Source organism: Lissotriton helveticus, chromosome 8 (assembly GCF_964261635.1).
Source record: "Lissotriton helveticus chromosome 8, aLisHel1.1, whole genome shotgun sequence".
NCBI lineage: Eukaryota > Metazoa > Chordata > Amphibia > Caudata > Salamandridae > Lissotriton > Lissotriton helveticus.
The window spans coordinates 1482798739-1482806961 of NC_136069.1; positions in this window are offsets into that span (position 1 = coordinate 1482798739).

Here is an 8223-nt window from a genome sequence, read left to right on the forward strand (position 1 = left end):
TGTGAAAGATGGGTGTGAGTTGTGGGCTTCCTATGTCTCTCCTGACATGGGCACCCAGTTGTCTTTTTGTGAGTTATCTAAGTGCCACTCTTGACCTCAAGGTAGTTGTCCATTGTTCACTCTGTTGTACAATCCTTTACTTTGTTTTCATGTACATAAGAACAGGATTGAGACCCTTATTGGAATGCAATTGAAACCCAGGGATACCCTGGTGAAGTGTGACTGGCCTGAATGTTTGCGAGTAGATGGTCAAACTTTTCTTAAAGATCCTGCTTATAGAGAGCTACTTTGTACCAAGTGACCATGCTTGTCCATGTGCGCTTTAATGAGTGTCATTTGATCATAGACAATGACTTCAAGAATCCAAAGCACGTATGAACAGATTGGATTCAGGGGATCTCTATCAATGGTCCTCAGAAGCCCCTTGAAACCAAAAAAAAATTCCCTTCAATTTTCAGCCAGAGGCCACTCATTTTCTGTGCTTGAAGTAGGGCACAGGGCCCTCTTGCTATTTTTTTTTATTTTGCAGAGTTCTCCCCAAAGGGCAGCAGAGGGGAGAGAGGGGCATAGACCATGGACGTCAATTCACCGAAGTGACAGGGGTAGTGGATTCATTTCATATGCAAACGACGAAGTGCTAGAAAACAAAAAATCAGGCTGCAGGGGAGAAGTGAGTGGGGGCGGGGAAGAGTAGTACTGCTTTTCATTCAGTCAGGTTTTTTAATGTTCTATCTGGCTGAAAATAGAAGCCCTTTCCTTCCCTGTCACGCTGCTTCATCTCTACCCATCACGCAGCGAATGACCTTTCAGCCTCACAGGAAGTTAAGTTTAGCACCCCTCAGACCTCAGTCATTTATGTCTGAAGTCCGGTAAAGGCAGCTTCTTCGTGTTTCTGCTTTCACTCTAATTTCATGTGTTTGTGTGTTCCTTTGAAAAAAATTAGATTCCAATTTTCAAATAACATATTCGTTGTATTGCTGTGCTGAACCATTCAAAATACAGATTTTTTTTTTCTCATTAAAAATCCAGATTTTTTCCCCAGTGTCATTTACCTTGACATTTTATGTGGTATGTATTCATCTATGTGAGTGGATGGTACTTAAAAAATGGATTTTTCAAGAATTTATATCCGATTCATTTCCAATGTATTTCCGGTATGTAATGAGGCGACAATAGTTCACAGTGTTTATGTGGTGTTACTATATGTGTGTAATGTGCACACATATCCTGTGGCTGAACTTACACTCAAGCATGCTCAGCTCCCAAGCGTGACTCAAGTTACACAGGCAAGGATTGGAGCATGGAATCCACGCCTGTGCTGTGCCTTCACTCCTGTATCCTTTAATGCTACCAAGATAGTGTTTGCTTCACTGATAAATCCAACAGGGTGCTTATTCATTTATTTATTTATTCATTTTTACATATCGCGGTCATTACCCAAAGATGTCAGAGTGATTTATGATAAAGTAGGTTTCATTACAACTTCTTCTACTCTTAGAGCTGAGATTTCCATGAAAGTCTAATAGTCTGAATTCAGCACCTGAGCATAATAGGACGGAATGTATGAAGCTCTGTGGTAATACTGAATAAGCAGCTACCTATGTTATGCCATCTATTTATGTAATAACTGCACTTTCACAATTGCTTTATTAACCTTCCTGCTTTCTCAAATTTGCTTGAAAATGCACAATTGTTCTTCTTTTTTTTCCAAAATTTTCTTGGGGGGGGTAACCCCCCCAAAAACCCCTTTTGGGGTTCGGGCACGCTCGCTGCGCTCGCTCCCTACGGTGCGATATGCTAATTAGTTTGCGCCCCACCACTTTAAAATCTTACCCACCGCCCCTGCCCGGTGGGCGCCAGGCGCTTGGAGCCAGAAGTGAGAGCCTCACGGGGCTCGCCCCCCCTCACCGGGTAAGTGAAAAAACAAGAAGAGTAGTGGTATTTAACTGGCGGCCCGAGGGCCACCCACTTATCCTACACCTCTCATGTTTCTTCACAGTGCCAGACTAGAGTCAAGCTCACCAGGGCCTTCTTTCCCAGCGGATTCTGCGAAGCCCGTTCCCTTGGCTGTGGTTTCGCTAGATAGTAGGTAGGGACAATGGGAATCTCGTTCATCCATTCATGCGCGTCACTAATTAGATGACAAGACATTTGGCTATTTCTGTACCACCTCACTGTGGCTCATTCTGGGTTATTATTAGGGCTCCCGGTTTTCCGTTTTTACGGATTTATACATATAAATACAGACGGAAATCGATATTTCCTTCGTCTGTATTTATATATATAAACGGCAAAATACTTCTAAATGTTGCCGCGCGCGCTGCCGTGTTTCAGTGCAGAGTTTCTTTAACACGCCCCCGTTCCAGGAAATACCTTCAATCCTTTCCAATCAGGGTCTTTTGGTGTCTTCATGTGGGCCTATGGGCGCAGGGTCTTTCAGTGACGATTGTGCCCTCAGCCTATCCTGTTACGAGTCGGAATTGCTTGTTGTGGCGGCTCTGCATGCAGTGCGTGGGCCGCACAGTTGGGGGCATCACCTCGGCTCTCGGAGCGCGGGCAGCGAGTGGAGGAGCGACTGAATCACCCTGGGTGCCCCTGCACTGATTCCCCTGCCAGGGGCACGTGAGCCTGTATGGTTTTTCTGCGATGCACCGGCCTTGGGGTTGTAAGTATTTATTGACGTGTCTCTCCCCCATGATGCTCTCCTCCGTCGTCCCACTTCTCAGTCTACCTCGACTGACCTCATATAGAAAGTACCCCCACCAGGTCCTCACCGCCCACCTCCCCATAAGTCCCCTACCAGCCCCCTTCTGAAATTGCCGAAGCCAGGAGTGCACAAGCCCGGGTGCTTGTAAAACACAAACTCGAGAGGCACCCAGACGTTTTCAAAGACAGTGTAGCCATGCTCCTTTATCTGGAACGGTGTCTCTGCCACACAGCGCAGTATAATAAGGTATTACACTTTGAAAGCAGCTTCCTGACTTTTTACACTGCCTTCCCCTTCTCGACAAGTTAATGCATTCTCTACATAACATTCATTTTTTCCCACACAGACTGCGAATGGACTATAGAAAAAAGAATTTGCAACAAAATGTCGATATAAAAGACAACACTTACAAATTATGTAAGGATAGATATAATTCACTCAGAATGTCTTGTGACCAGAATTCCCCTAATGTGGAAAAAAGTTTACTACTTTCCCTCACAGGTTAAAACTGTACCTGTGTGACTTTGATGCAGGTCTCCCGAACACAGGGACTCTTCCAAGCTATGGGTCACTCAAGGGTCACAGTACTTCTAAAACACAAGACTTCTCACACCAAAAAACATTTCTCTTTTGATGGAGCTTCCAAACCATGTCAATGTTTTTACCAAAAAAGAGGAAAGGTTTTACTAGACAAATAGAGTACTCCAAACTTAATTTGACGTTTTAAACAAAACTAGGACACAGGAACAGACCGATGCACTACGAGCAAGTCTAGGTCTGTAACACATTCGGGGACACAAAATACAACTTCTGCTTTACAGCGGTTTTACTACCGAGAGATATGACATGCCAGGGTTTTGAAATGGGCCGTGACCACTTGGCACAACAATGCTTTTATAGTTGTTTATATATATATATATGCTAATTCAAAGCTGTGGATTTTTTTAAACACTGGTAAACTCTTGAAACCATTTCTGGAGGGTGTAAGCTCCCCAAACTATGATTTGAAAGCCTTGACGTCAACAGTAGCCAAACCCTTCACAATAGCCTGCTCTGTCCCTTCCTTTCTAGGAGTTGGGAATGGCACGGGGGTAGATGGGACATATTGATAGGAATTTACATGCACAACCAAAAGTCGGGAGTCCAGAGTGTGGTGTCATAAATGGCATTTAATTAATCTGATCAATATTAAGGGCTACTTACATCAGTGCAACCGCCACTGCGACATCTGCTGGAGGATCGCCACAGCCGTGGTGAGCCTGCCTGCCTGCCTGATACAAACACAAACTCGAGAGGCACCCAGAAGTTTTCAAAGACAGTGTAGCCATGCTCCATTATCTGGAACGGTGTCTCTGCCACACAGCGCTAAAATAGCATGCGTAGCCGCAGTGAGGGCCTGGTACGTCACTCTCTTGATGCGAGCGCAGTGTGAATATGAGTGCTTTGAGTAGTCCGCCTGGGAATGGGGATGTATGTGTGGAATATTGTGTTGCTGCTGCTAAGTACAGATGACCACTATGGCAGAAGCTTTGGAAAGTTCCGTAAGAGATGTGTACAATGGCAAAGTTTTCAGAGGAATGTATTGTTTTGACCAATAACAACCGGGCGCTGGTGTGCATTGTCAATTTAAATAAATGCGGAAAAATACTAGCTGTTGCGGCGTCTTTTGCTTGTGGCAAAAATAAATGTGGATAAATGCAGAAAAAATGCCCAAAAAATAAATATGGATAAATACAGACGGAAATGGCAAAAAAATAAATACCATAAAACCGGGAGCCCTAGTTATTATGCTGCCCGTCAATTTGGTTTAGCTTCAAACAATACAACATTCTTTCTCTCAGCAGTACAGCCACACTGAACGCTGTCCTCACTGGAACTGGGATCACGTATAGGCCAGAGATAGTACACCCTGCAGTACTATTCCAACAATTTATAATTGTCTACGAACAGTCCAGAGAAATTAAAATATGATTAGCAGGACATCAATAATCAACGTGTGGTAATTATGTGTATGAGATTATTTGAGACCTATTCATCAGTCAAGACATTTCAATAAGTATGATGTACACAACTATATCTAAATTGTTGTAAGCACACATTTATAAAAATACACATCTACAAATTGCACATCTACATAGAAAATGCACATCTATAAAATTCTAAATGTTCACATCTTTAAAATTCACATCTATACTAAATCTTGTGCCAACTATAAACCTATATGTTAAAACAATATGCTTTATAAGTGTGACATGTGTGCTGCAAGGAAGTTTACATCTGAATATAAGCTTGATACTCAATTGTCCATGAATACTTGGCAAATTTTAAGAGTGTCCATTAAAGTAGTCAGGCATACATTTTTCTTGAATGGGAATGACATTTGCAGACCTAAATCAGCAAGATCAACATCATTACATTGAGGCCAAATACCACAACATCCAACGATAAAGTCATAAAATGTTACGGTGTAGCATTTTGTGAGATCTTTGATTTGCTGTGACAGATCCTGATAGTATTTCCCTTTACTCTCAAATGCTTATTCAAGGGAATTCTGTGAGTTTTCATAACAAATTGAAACATCACTCACAACTGCTGTACCATTTTTGGTAAACACTACATCTGGTTTTCGTAGTTCACCTTGATTATTCTTAATACGAGGTTCCCAGATGCCATCCAACCACACCTTTTTGCTCTATCAATGAGCAATTCCAGAATTTTGTTATGTCTTTTTATCCTAATGTACTTGGTTTTAGGACATGCGCCTGAAATATGAGAAATTGTTTCGCAAACATCATTACAACACCTACATGTAGAAAATGTACGATTTCTTCCCCTAGTGATGGTTTCTCTAGTATATAAAGCATTTGCTCTTAACATCAGCGCAGCCATGTACTGGTTTTCTTTCATTTTCTTATACTTGCTAATCCAGAAGTTTGAGGTTGGATTACTTGCTAAGTATCTTATACGATCACCTTGGACAGGGAGATTTGCCCATTTCTCAAATTCTTCTTTTCTCCATTCATATGTTGCTAACAAATTTAAGTCATAACTCAGAAACCTACTGTCTAAAATGTTGAGTTTGTGCGTTTTGATGATGTTATCAATTTTTTCATTTATTTCTTCTCCTGCATACATGAATGAATGAGCTATGTACAGATCCGGAGCTGCCCTGACACCCAATAAACTATTGACTTTATTGAGACCAATTTGTGTACATAGTTTTGGTATACTAAAGCCCCTACATTATCTTTTCAAATATAGGAGACCATCACATGTGTATGCAGGAAGGTGTAGAAAATGTTTGACATACTCTTTTATTGTTTGATCCAGAACATTTAAAGTTTTAGCTTCTGTTCCTGTCATTTCCAATTTGTATGATAGTTTAGGTACCAAGTACTGACACAAAATTTCTATTTTCTGCGTCGGCTTAAGTGCTAGATTATCAAGTTTTTTAGCCCAACTGACAAGAACCTCATTCATTTTGCTGTTTCTTGTATGGCCAGTGTGTGGATCAAAGTTCAATCCAAGGTATCTCTCACTTTCTCCTGGATGAATGTTTTCAATATTTTCTTTTTCAAACTGCCATGGTTTACGGTTGTTAATCAGGGTTTTATCTTTATGGTGACTGATATAAAATCCATGTGTTTTTTTCACATTAAGATTTAATCCTGTTGTTTTATTGAACTTTTCAATGATTTTCAGATTTGTACTCATTCCTTCCCAGGTGCTGCTGAGTACTGTGATGTCACCTGCAAAGGCGAGAGCGGTGATTTGCTCAATAAGTCCATCTGATCCAAATGTGAAGCCCTTGCCGTTTTTTATGAAGATCATAGATCAGGAGATCCATGGCAATGGTAAATAATAGTGGGGATAAAGAGTCACCTTGTTTAACCCCAGATTTCATTGTTATTTCAGGAGTTGCTTCATTGTTCTTTCCCTTGAAAAATGTTGTTGAGTCAGTGTACAAGTCTGAAACTCTGTGCCTTGCGAGACTCTATATAATGTGACCATGGCTGACAGAGTCGAAGGCTTTTGAGATATCTGTGAACACTGCTGCTAATGAGTGACTGTTTTTTCGTGCCCCTTTTATGATATTTTGCAGGAGAGTCAGATTCTCGAGACAACCTCTCACCTTCATGAAGCCTTTTTGTCTCGTATTCAATTCAACAAAAAATAAGAGTATTTTAGTAAGTAGCTTTGTGAATAACTTAATGAATGCAGTAACGATGGTAATTGGACGCCAGTTACTGATTTTTTTAAGCTCACTAATCGGTACATTCTGGGGTATCAATATTGATCGATTCTTTTTGATACTTTCTGGTACTCTTCTTATCAACAACCAAGACGATATAATTCTGGGCAGCACTCTTGGCTGCCTGCTGTGCACCTTATACAAGTCATTCAGACCAATCTTATCAGGCCCCACTGCTTTCTTTAACCCCATGCGTGCTGCGGGTTTTCCCGCTGTGCGCTGACTTTTTCAAAAAGCCGCGGTTCATGACGAGCTCAGCTCATCATGAGCATACGACAGGCGTAACTTATGATGAGCTGAGCTCTTCGTGAGCGTGGAAGGGGTTAAATCAGAGTCCTCAAAGCCATAAGTTATTTCGAGCAGTGTTATTTCTTTACATAAATTTCTAATTTCATAATCCTCCGGTATCCGATCAATCTGCATGAATTTAGGGTTTTTCTTTTTTTCGTTTTCAATTATGCTTTTGTAGTATTGAAAAATGTCATCAGTACTGATTTGGCAAGTGGCATCTTCTGCCCCATCAGTGATAATCCAGGCAATTTTCTTTTTGTCTGTTTTAAACATTGCCTGGTATTCCTCATAGCTGCCCTTTGCTTTTGCATCAATTTTCTTGTGCATCCAATTAAGCCTTCCATTTTTCTTGTCTTTTTTTGGTATCTTGTTCCCTACTGAGGCATTTTAGTGCTCACCTTGAGCAGAGTTAATAGGCTCATTATTGAGTTCACTTGCTGGTTCATTTGTTGGTACACTTGCTGGTGCAGGACTTATATCAGTGGTGTTTTCTGAGCTATAAGTTACTATCTCATCCATCATATCCATGGAAGCATCGTGTTGCTCTACGTTTTGGGTGTACTTTTTGATTTCTGTGATTCTATCTTCCAGCTCATCAAAGTTCTTGATTTTTAGTGCATGATTGCGATTGATAAAGTCTCTGCGCTTTTCTGTTGTTACTTCCACTGTAACCTCTGGTTCATCGCAAGAGTCATTTTCAGAAACATATGATGCTTGCAGTACATCTTTTGCCGATTTTTTACTCTTATCTCTTCTATCTCTTCTTTTTTCTGCAATTTGTTTTCTGTTTTTATTGTCAAAATGGGGAACAATCAGAACATTAATATTCCTCTTGTTTTCATATACTTTTTCCAATTCTGCTAATAGCAATATTTCTTCCTGTGACCATAATTTTGTCGGTTTGCTGCTTGCTAGAGCTGCTAGTCTTGCCTCATTTTGCGCTCTTGGATGCGCATGCCGAGCATGTTGAGAA